Raw genomic sequence first — 12,323 nt, 5'->3', positions numbered from 1 at the left:
TCCATGTTTAACCTGGTATGCTCTATGATACTCCAGCTGTCAAACCAGATCTCCATCAACTTTTTTCTTCTTTACTCTTGACCTGAGTTTCTCTAAGAACACTGCTTTAAATTAGGTCCCACGAGAAATGTGACAGTAAATTCCTCGCTTCATGACGGTGATAGAAGTTGCCATTGTTCTCCCATCATTATAGTGATGTTAAAGGCATTGGAGGAGAGGGATCATTTGTTAGCTCTCTTGTTGTCTGCTTTCTGCTCACAGGAGGAAACACAGGTGGAAATTTATTGACACCCTCGACAAATACCATGGTGCTTTCTTTTGCACGAGTTAATTTATCCTATTAGATAAGACATCATCACACATTTTGAATCTGATTCGAAGCCCAGGCACAGCAATTTTGTGCCACAGAGGTATCACTTCCCAGTGTCACAGAGTAGAGAAGTGATGCTCAGGTTTTCTTTCATAGATTATATCCTTCTATATAATAATTCTGTGGACATGCCATTAGCCTGTGTCATGGAGGAAGAAAATGAGGGAAGAGGAAGATTTTGTTCCCTAATGCTGTATTTCAATCATTTAGTCTTCCTGCTTTTGTGCAGTTAGGAATGAAAGATGTAACTTCAGGCTTTCTATTGCTCAGCATATATATGTTCCAAGGCAGCAATGAGAGCAGAAAACCCACAAATCTGAGTAATGGGAGTGGGATCTATGGATTTAATGCTCCTAAATATGCAGATAACTACTCAGAGAGGCCCAGGATTAATTCCAAATTTTTGTCTGTCCCTTTGACCCAGACAGATCATTATTAAATGGAAATCTCTCACTCCCTCCTTCCCCCATCTATTATTCTCAGCTCTGGGATTTTTCATGCAAATAATTATATGTCCTTATATAGCTTCTTTTTACCATCATTTTCCACTCTTCCTATGGTCTGTGATAGTCACTTCCTGAGTTTTGTGTTAACAAATAGAGAGATTTTATTGTGTCTTATGGAGTCTGGCACAAAGAGGAGCAAAACCTTGGATTCAGCAGCAGGAATCCAGACCTGATGCAGGACAGTGGAGACTAACTTTTGATGAAATAACTCTGCCCATTTCTTCAATGCCCATGACCCTGGGTAATTTTACCCAGTCTGCAGACCCCTCATTCATACTGGGACACTTAACTCCTGGCTCTATAACCATTCCCATGAATATAACATATAAGCACAGCATTTTACATCAATGTAATTCCCACTGAACATCCAGTATCCCAGCAAGAGGCAATCTGCAGAATTGATATAAATAATAACTGTGCCCAAAGCACTCTTTGGTTGACATTAAGGAAGACAACAGCAGGAGCTTGTCATGTCTGAACAAAAACAATGTGTCTTTTTAGCCTAAAAATATTCAGAACACAGACTCCAGCAAGAGCAAGCCACTTCAGTTTTTCCACAAATAAACTCGAGTTAGTCAAAGCACTGCAATTAATATATCCAGTCTTCACAATGATTTTTCTGTGGCATCATTCATACATATTTTATACTCAACATTCATTAGTGAGATGATAAATGGACTTTTTTAGCAGTAAAGATAAACTCTTGTTTATTGTAGCTGTTTTGGCAAAGCTCTCCAGCACACAAAGAAACACCTACAGCCAGGGTTTCCATGTATCACAGGGTTTTGTACCAGTAGAGAAATGTCTTAAAAGACTGTGGATGCTAAGGCAAGATTCAGAACCATGCAGCCAGGAGGCAACATCATATTTTGTCAGTAGTAAAGCACACAATTCTGGTTTTGATACAAAACTCTTCCCAGTGGTTTTCTCCATTAGTATTTTGGGCATTAGGGACTGCCTTTTGCAAAGATATTGTACTAGATATAGCCAAATAAAACATATTCTTTACTTTTGAGGAGAGAAAGTGGCTTTGATCCCTTAAGCTGAACAATGACACTAGTATAACAAATTTACCAGCATAAATAAGGCTTTGCATTGAAGCCAGGCAAGTTGCATGCTCTGCAGCCAGGGCATGAGATGTGAATAAGGTGAAGGTTTGTCTATCTAATAAACTGGAAAGCATTTAAATTTTGGAGGGCTTAGTGGGACTTTACATTAGTTGTCCACTTTGCTTTTTTGAGATCACAATTTTGACGCAGTGTTGACCACTGACAAAACAATTTGAGCAACATGGGAGTGGGAGTGCTCCATGCAAGGCAAAGTAATAGCTTTGCCTTGTCATTATGCTGGAGCATTTATAGTCAAAGACAATGGCACTAATAGATTCATTCATTCATTCAGAAACAACCTCAGACCTTTCAAGCGTGCAATTAAAATCTCTGTCACTTTATATGGAGCGCAGAGCTAGTGTTTTACTGCCTAGTCACCAAGGTATAGCACTACTTCTTTGACTGATTATGGCACTAAAATCTACAAAACAATCAGGATTCATGAATATTTTTGTGGCTGTTGAATAGCTATCTGAATTAAATTACTTTGCAAACAGTGACAAAGTCATCCAAATAATAAGTGAAGGTACTTATTACTTGATCAAGAGTAAGAGGAAAAGAAGTTAGAAACAGGAGACTGGAAGGACTGTCCTTCCAAACAGTCACTTTGTCCCCCAAGAAACCAATAACTGCATCACTTGGGTCAAACATCATCTTAAATGACTTTTCTCTTATGTCCTGCAAGGGCTTCCCAGAACCATGCTGCTCCCAGCTCCCATTATTTCATCTATACTCATTTGCTATCGCCACAGTATCACCTTTTGGGTTAAGAAGTTCCTCCCTTGCTCTTGCTCTCTGTCTGTCTAGAGAAACCTTCAAAGTTTTAATTTTGGTGGGACAAATAAGCTATGGTTTGTGTCATTGAGTTTCATCCTTTATGATATTTTCTCACACATAATTATCAAACTCTCTACACTTTGCTTTACATATTTTGCATCTTGAATCCATCTCTTTTGACTATAAGGGATTGGTGCTGTATTCAGACATTAATGCTTCTGTATAAATGGAGAAAATAATTCAGCTGTTTAATCTTACAGTACATTGGGTTTTTATACAGCCATACTGTTTTAGTGGTTCATAATCACCATGTGATCAAACGCCGCGCCAGAATCTTTCTCTTCATTAGACATTCTTGGCTGATGAGTTTTTGCCTTATAGCAGCAACCCAGCTTCAAGTTTCTAAGCTCGTAATTAACCTCACTCTTCCTTCCCTTTTGAGTTTCCTACATCTCCATAGAGAAGGTAGGCACACACACATATATATACTTTGTGTACAAAGGTTTTTCATACAGGGCAGGGTTGCCACTGGCAGGTTTCCATCTGTGGCACAGCCCCTCTCATGAGCTACTTATTCCAATTGCTTACTCACTCAAGTTTGTCTTTCTGAAGAAAATATCATCTGGGGATTTAATCTTTATTATTATTCCTTTTAATTTCAATTGAGCTATTAATGTCTCTCTGTTACAGATTATTTCCACCAAGAAATCCACAAATGCAGTTAGGGAAAGGTGCTTGTTCCTGTTGATAAGCAATCTGCAAGCTATTACATCACAGAATAATTAGGTTACACTATGCACTGGTGACATCTAGATATTCCTCTGGCATTATCTGCAAAGGTGTCTCCCCATCATGACATCATTATAACAATCATTATTAACAGCCTTATTCCCATTTCAAAGATATTTTTAAGAAAGGCCTGTGAAGACTTTTTTTCACCATGCCAATAACCATCAGTTATCACTACAGAGTGGAAAAAAAAGAATATTTACCATCTTATCTGAACTGGGGCATCACATCCTCTCATGTGGGAACACTGATGTCATAGAACCTGTCTTCCATCCACCAGGTACCCAGAAATGTGACATTAGTTCAAGGCAAGCAGATAAAACATTTTTTTCACATGCAGTTCTATGGGTTTTTTTTCTTCCATGACACAAGACAGAAGATGAGCACAGCTCATCTAGCAAAAGATGTGTAGAAGAATGGAAAAGGGCAACAACATGTTAAAGCCATACCTGCTCCCTGCCAGGAATAGCAAACCTTCCCTGTCCCTGCAGCATTTCTGAGTGCAATTAAACATATGGATCAGGGACGTTTTGGTAAGAGCTGAAATGCCTGTTAGGATCACTGCATCATTTATGAGTGCAACTGAGAATATTAGCTTATTAGCACAGGGCCTTTCTCATCAGACAAGGCACTGTCAAAGCCAATCAGCCTGTACATCTGTGGCAGAAAAAAAAAAAACCTCTCAGTAAATAGATCTAAAAGGTTTCCATGTGGTGTGGGCTACTTTCAGTTCCAGGAAACAAAGAGAGAAAGAGAGAGAGAGGGAGAGAGATAAGGCTCAAATGATCCTCCTCCATCAGTGATGTCCCCAGTGTCTCAGAGGATATTGACAAGGTGGCTTACCTATTATCAAATAGTTGTTATTTGCACCAAATAAGGCAAATTTAAAAACCAAATATTCTTTCAATTTCTCTTTCTGTTTCATTGACCTGAGTAGCCCCAAGAAGGAAGATGGAGCCTGTTGTGTAGTAAAACCCCAGTCCATTGGCAGCTGTATGACTAACTGACACTTCAAAATATATATCTGGTTTCTGTGAAAACATGCTGATGTATTCATGGTTGGATTTATTTATAAATGAAAGTTAGAAGGGGTAGGGACATTACTTTATGGTCTGCTTTGCCCAGGCCATAAAGGCTTTCTAATAGATGGCTGAAGCAGCTGGATATTACTGCAATATAAATAATAAATAATAATATATCATTTTAATGTAAACAGAGGCATTCCACATTGAAGTACCTTTTCAAGTGTGTTTAAGATACAGCACTATTATAGTTCACACTTGAGTAGCCTACCCTTGAGGTAACAGAGACATAGATATGAGCTGTGACATTTAAATTAGCAAGAAACATCAAACATAAATAAAAAAGTCATCTTTGGTTGTTTCTGGAAGCTGATCACCCAGCAGCACTAGGCTTTATGGTCTGGGTAAACTTATGTGATTTAGTGAAGAAAGACTGTAATAATTAACATCTTGATGTCTGTTCTCTGAGCTGCTTTCCTGAAACCATTTCCCATTCTGCCGCAATGGCTTCATAGAGAAAAATTGACCCAAACTTGGGTAAGTTCCTCTTTATAGGAGCTGCTGTATGCAGCAAAAGCATGTCCTTTTGCACAAATCTAGACACTACTGACAATTTTGTCACTCATGCTTGAAAGCTCAGATTTTTAGCTTGGAAAGACAAGGCCAAGTAGGGCTGAAGGGAAACTCGTTATGCAGGGGTTTGATGGAGAGAGGTTGTGACCGCCGAACAATTAAGAGACATTTCACTTTAAAGTTTCATTGGATTTTCTCTGGTGTTTGCTCTTGTGTCAAGTGCCATTATAGAAATGCTGGCTCCATTCCCAGACATTTTTTACAGTCCTTCCACTGCCTCTCAGAGCATCCCCTCTCCTGCTGGAACCTGGGGCCATTCCCACACCTCCCAACCACCACACTGCCGAGCCCTGACTGCCCCTCATCAGTCACTGTTTGGTCACTCCGGGACCTTGATGGCCTTGTCTTCTGAAAGGGAGATGTAACAGGAGAAAGAAAAGGAGCTAGACTCCAGCCCCTCACTGGGAAATGGCATTATTTTTAACTATGGAGAAGATCAAGTGTCTTCTTTACCTGTCTGCAGCAACAGTGCCCACTGCCTGGGCAAACCCTTCAGCTCTGGCTCTTCTGGTTTGCTGATTGTTTGAGTTTTTCCTTTTTCCTTGCTTATCCAGACTGATTTGTCCTTATTTCAATTGAGACCTAACCTTTCTAGTCCTAGCCACATGAAAATTTTCATTTGGAAGGTCGCCTCCATGTGAAATATTTTACTCTATTCTATGACCGTGTTCGTCCAGGTTTTGTTCACAGGATTTTTTTGTGTACAAACCCTGTCCTCTTGCCTCTTTGCTCATCCAGTCCGCTCTGTGCAGAGCAGGCTACACATGCAGAATAAATTCTAATGTTAGAATAAAATTTTCCACTTGTATTTGAACTTATCCTCTAAATATTTGCTTATGGTAATGATATGTGAAACTGGCTCACTACCCACAAGGTTTGTTGCTGTTATAAATGAAAATTGAATAGGCTCAACATGACTTCTTGTTAATAATTTTTCTTATTGTTATCTTCTAGATGCTTACAACCACTCTGCTCAACTGCTCTGCTGCTGGCAGCAAGAGTAAGGCACTGGGTTAAATAATAATTAACAATAGTAGAAGTGAAAGACATAAATATATTACACTTATCAATATATAAAAAATATGTCATACATGCATGTACACTCATACATGTGTAGTGCCTGTGCAAGATTAAGTGCCTCATGCTGTCTTGTGAGATATTTGTGGCATTAGAATTAATTAAATATACAGATCATGTCAGCCTAGGCCAGCTGGAAATGTCTTGTCTCTGGAACTGTGTGGTCCAGACTTACTTTGTCAGCTCAACATACTTAACCTGCTAAAAGCCCTGTAGCTCATGTAGGAAATTCAACCTAGCAAGCAAAAAGCATATCCCTCTCCATCTCCAACTCAAAACACAGATATAAACTGAAATGCTCAGCTGAGGTGTTCAGTAGTGCCAAAGCAATATTGTGGGCTTTGCTATTAAGACCAAGTAAAAGTCACAGAAACATTTCTTGGGATTTGGCAGAGGTGACAACTCAGCCTTGGCTCCAGAAGTCACTGCAATGGCTTGGAAGAAAATCCCATCTCTGCTCCCAAGGGCCAGTGCTCAGGATGGATGGATAAGGAGGAAACCAGACAGGCTTGTCCTGTTCTCTCCACTGCAACATGAATTAGTTTATCGCAGATCCAAGAGCACTGCTCTGGAGACCAGTCACAGCCGATTAAACACAGAAGAGGGAGCCAGGACATCTTAGGAGACATTCTCTACTGGGTCAGCATCCTGTCTACTGCTCAGTGTGCTGGTGGCACTGCACTCCCCAGCTGCCTGGGAAGCCTTGAAGAGCTCATGCATGGTGACATTCATGACCAATGCTTAAGTCCCAGCTAAGATCCCACTACCACTACATCTCCCACAACCATAAAAACAATAAGCACAAGGAAGATGCAACTTTCTTTTTTTTCCCCACTGCATTAAGCAGGAACATTTTTCTTGCTGGTATCAGTTTGCAAGATTTCATTCTACTGCACTCCCTACACATCATATTAAAATTCCTGGTTAGGGCTGCACACAACTTATCACTGTGAGCTGTGAATGCTTATAACAACTCTGAACTCTGACATTTCCACAGATTTTAAGAAATTTGAGTCAGGACAAAATTTGGCAGGTCCACTAATAAGCAATACTATTTTTCTTTGAAAAGACACAATTCTAATCAACCTGTGGCAATGTAGTGATTTTTGCATCAATTTGTCCTTGGAAAAAGCTGGGTTTTTTATGAGTGAATTTCATCAGCCTCACTGAGAAAATGAAGCTGTTTTTCAACATTCAGTGCTTCCTTTCTGACCACTTGCGTTTTAGCTTTACAGTCTTTATGAAACCATTTATATTAATTTACAGGGGAAAAAAAGGCATGGGCTTTGCTCATGGTTAACTGCTTAGAAAAGGTCATCTTCTGACCTAGAAGTCTCTGCTCTCCACTGCTGTGTTCCACTAAAACCTGGCCCAGAGGTGATGGTGTCCACTTCTTGCATGACAGGGTTTTGTTCCTGTTGTCTGTGAGATCTGGAGCTGACACAAGAAATTTGTATCAGAAGATCATCAGATAAAAGAAGCCATGTGAGACTCACTGAAAAAAAGCTGGGGGGAGGGAAAGATTTGTCAGCAGGACACAATGCTTCATAAGAGCCTGGACTTATCTTTATAGTGAATGTTATCTGTAAGATTGATAAATGTGCGACAGGCTGGAAAGGGGAGAGAGGACAAAGTCATTGTAGTGAAAAACTAGGCCTGGCAACAATAAAAAAACCCTATAAAATAGTTAAAAACCTAATAGCTCACTAGAGCTTTTTGCCAGAGCAAGTCCTCTATGTCCAATAGCTCTCTAAAGGCATTAGAAAATGAAAGGAGTTTTAATGCAGCCCTACGTTTCTTTTCTTCCTGGTTTTACAAGGGGCGATGTGGCAATCTAATTATACAGTGTTGTGAACTGGTATTATGTCCTGCAAGAAAAAGAAAGAAGCTTTTTTATTGTTCCATTATGCAATTGTTGCTACTTTTTACACCCATTCCAGCTTTGGTGTAATAATTCAGTATTGCAGCCTCCATTAATTTTTTTTCTTTTAACCGCTCCTTCCTTCACACTAATAAAATATGCAGTGCAAACAAAAGCGCGTTACCCAGCCAGTGTATGAGCAAAGCCATTCCTTCATTTCTTGATTCCTCAAATAGCATGCAAGCCCCAGAGGGACCCATAGCAAGGTGGTGGGGACATTTTAGGGACATTTTCTCCCTGTCTTAATGTTCAGAAAAACTGAAGGTTATGTGACTGATCACAGTAGTCTCTTCCTGAACCAAGAACATCAACAGCCCTAGGAACTGCCCAGCAAACCCTGACAGATGAAGCAAGCCACACTCAAATCCTATTCTTTTTATGTAAAACCCTCACCCTTTGTCCTTTTCAATTATGTATGGTCATGTTCTCACAATAGCTTCTGCTGTCACTATGATTTAAAGATAAGGTTTATTTTAAAAGATCGTTTGTTTCTAGTGCCAACATAGGCAGTCTAATCAGATAAATAAGTGCACAGTTTTTGAGACCCCCCCGCCAAGGATTTTTTTCCTCTTTCCAACAGCTACCACCTGAACCTCTTGCTAATCATTTCAAGGCTATTCAGAAGGTAGTCCCTGCATAATTTTTAGCTTAGGATAAAAAACTGCATAATTGTTATTCATTTGGCTTGGCAGTTATTACACACCGAAGTGACCTCTGCTTCTCTGTTAATTATAAATAGTTTTGTCTATTGGATAAATTGAAGTGAATTAGCTCAGGTTTAAGATCTTATCAATAATTTAAATAGCCATTTGCAACAAACGAAATAGAAGAAAAAAACACGCATAAAAAACCCACAACAAAGGAAAAGAACCAATCTTACATGGAAAAGGCCAACTTCCAAGTGTAAACCACCAGCAATTTGTTGATTTAGTAGTGAGGGCAGAATTCAATAATAAAGCTAAATGAGGAACAAGTTTTATTTTTCCATGCACGCAAACCCAAGCACTTGCTGTGGAGCAGAAAGAGTTTGGAGGTCTGGTCCCTGCCCAGCATGGCAGGCCATTAGCCAGAGCTGTCGGAGACATCTGCCTGACCCAATTACCGTCAAAGCCAAGCGGCCGCGGCGCCGTCACCCGACACAACAGCCCTTCCCTCCACGCTCAGCTGCCAACCAGCAGTCAGGCTGCTGCTAGGCCACGCTTAAAACCCAGCTCAGAAATGGCTTTGCTCTTAAGCAAGGTCACGTTTGGGTGAAACGCACGTGCAAGGTTGATGGCATCCATCAAGCCCTGAAGAAACAACATCTCGTCCTTTCTGCTAGGAAACATCAGCCAGAGTTTCTTTCTGGTGTCTGGTAAGATAAGCTCTAGTCATAAAAAATACATACAGCATAAGCTAAGGTTTTATTTTGTTCTGCAGTTCATTTTAAGCCTCTGGAGAGGCCATCCAATGTGAAAACTTCACAGAGACAATTGCAGGAGGCTGCAGCAAAGGGAAGGACCTAAGCACTGATTTGTCTATGTAACTATACTAGAGGCTAAAAGAAGGCTCTTTTCTTTACAAGTAGCTTGCCGAGGTGAGCAATGACAAGAGAAAATTTGTTGTGACAGATAATACTGCTCACTTTCTGAGCCCTACTGAAAGCTCCACCAATTTGTGTCCAACACTGGGTATTACATGAAACAATGAGTGGTAGTAGCATCACCAGCTTTCAGTCTTGGCTCTTCCCTACTGCACAGGGAGATTGTCCCTTCCCCAACCCCTCCAACACACCTAGTTTTTATGTCAATCTTTAGTTTTGATTGGTTTTAATTGTTAACACAGTTTAAGGAAGTCATAAGCCAGTAATGCATGGACCTACCCACCTGCTTTGGACAAGGGTATAATCTAAATATCACACAAACATGTCCAAGGTCAGTCCCACCTCAGAATCACCACTAATTCACCATAGTCAATGTCTCCAACTCTGAAGTTGAAATATATTAAAAGCACTCACATTTACCACTGCTGAGCATCTTCTCCTTCATCTCTGATAACCTCTGACCCTGGTCAATGCTGGCAGAACTGTGCTCTGTTCCCAAATCCCCCATTGTGTCATTCTGCAACAACTCTTCAGGATTTCCTGAAAGCCTGGAATATTTACTCACAGCTATAGCACTCTTCTTATCTCACTGAGCAAACAGTTGGACAAGAATGCTGAGAAATCTCAGAAGTGAAAGAAGGAAAGATAGCAGAAACACGTAATACCACTGATTGCCTTCAATTTGTAAGCAGAAGGAATTGATTTCTGGTCAGAAAATAACAGATTTCAGAATCTTGCACAAGTATTACATTTCTTTTCATACATACTTAATATATCTTTCACTCACAAAAATACCTTTTTCTCCTAACATTTATCATTCCCCAAAAATATGAAATTAATTTAAAATGGAATATGAAATTAATTCCAAACGCAATAAAGCAGAGCCATTATAGATATCTGTTTTCTATTTGAAGAAAAATTTTGCCTGATACAATACTGCACATAAAGCAGACTTTGACTTCTGATATATAAGGGAGCCTTTCTGCTGTTGTATGAAAGACAACACTGGATGGAACCTTAAAAATTATAAACCCTTTCATTTTAAAAGTAAAAGCAGAAACTACAAAAAGAAACATAAGTGTAAGATATTAAAGAACCGAGAAATACCTAAAGTATTAGAGAAGTAACAAAAAAAAGGAATATTGAGGAAACTTGAGAACATCTGCTCAATCATAATGAGGCTTGGAAAACAAGGAAGACACCCCAGACATCCCCAGGGAGCTGTCATAGGCCCCAGCCTCAGCAACTCAAACAACCAAGTCTATCAGAAGATAAAGACCTTCCAAATGTATTTGTTCTCCACATTTAATATTAATCAAAGAGCATTATAAATTTCAAACATCACTCGACTGTTCTAGCTGTAGGGGAAAAAACACTGGCTCGACAACAGTAATGCAAAACAACATCCATAAAAGTGTAAAGCAATAATAAAATAAAAAAGAGAAATCAGTTGATTAAACAAAGGGTCTTTTGAAGCTAGGGTTTGGCTTGCATCAGCACAGAAAGAGCTGTGCTATAAGAAAAATCCACAAAATATAAAGGTTCTTGACCCCACATGGTGATCCTTGCACTTCTGTTGACTGTTTATTTTGGTCCCAGAGTTTAGCAGCAGCTTTCCAAACCATTGCCCACATCAAGGGCTGCCAGCTAATGGGCTGAGCTCGGGGCTGGGACAAAGTGTTCCTAAGAACATTATTAAGGAAAAAAATGGAGGCTAACCAGGCAGGCAGGTGGAAGAATGGACACCAGAGATGGCAGGATGCCTGACCTGCACTCAGAGTACATCCAGCTGCCTTGGCTGACTGGTGTCCCACACACGACCACCAGCACTTGCTGTTTGTGTGCAATGGGCTCAGGATGAGATCACCAAGTCTCCAGCTCCAGCATCCCTCAGGTTGCAGCAGATGTTGCTCACAGGCCCAGTGACACATCCCAGGCAGAGTTCTCAAAAAGGAAAAGGGTTTGGTGCTACCACAGCTCCAGCACCACAACCTGCCCCTCCCTACCACCACAGCTTTGCTGATGCTGATCTTCAACACTTTATTTCTTTTTAATATTGCTGTCTTCAACTATTTTCTGTTGATTCACAGCTTGAAAAGGAAAATGGAATGCATCTCATGTTGCAAACACTTCTCCATCACAGTCATTTGAGGTAAATTGTGCTACTTCTAGATACTGAGATGACTAATCTCAGCTGCACTTCTATCCTTTTTTGCCAGGGTTTGAAAACATTTACCAATGCTAAACCCAAATAAAAATATAAGAGCTGCCAATTCTATCACTCTGAATATATTTAGAAGTAAGGTCCAGCTGCAGGAGGATCCCTTCATTTGTTTCTAACCTTTTAATATTATATTATTGTGGGTGGTTTTTTGGTTTTTTTATTACAGCTTTGGAATTTGAGATTGACCAGATACAGAGTTTCCTGTTACATACATTGGCATCTAAGGTGTTAAACAGCATCAACATATGGGAGGAAAAAAAAAAAAGAAAACAAACAAACAAACAAAAAAAAAAAAAAAGAAAAAAAAAGAAAA

Source organism: Passer domesticus, chromosome 13, assembly GCF_036417665.1.
Source record: "Passer domesticus isolate bPasDom1 chromosome 13, bPasDom1.hap1, whole genome shotgun sequence".
NCBI classification, from domain to species: domain Eukaryota; kingdom Metazoa; phylum Chordata; class Aves; order Passeriformes; family Passeridae; genus Passer; species Passer domesticus.
This window is presented reverse-complemented; position numbering follows the sequence as displayed.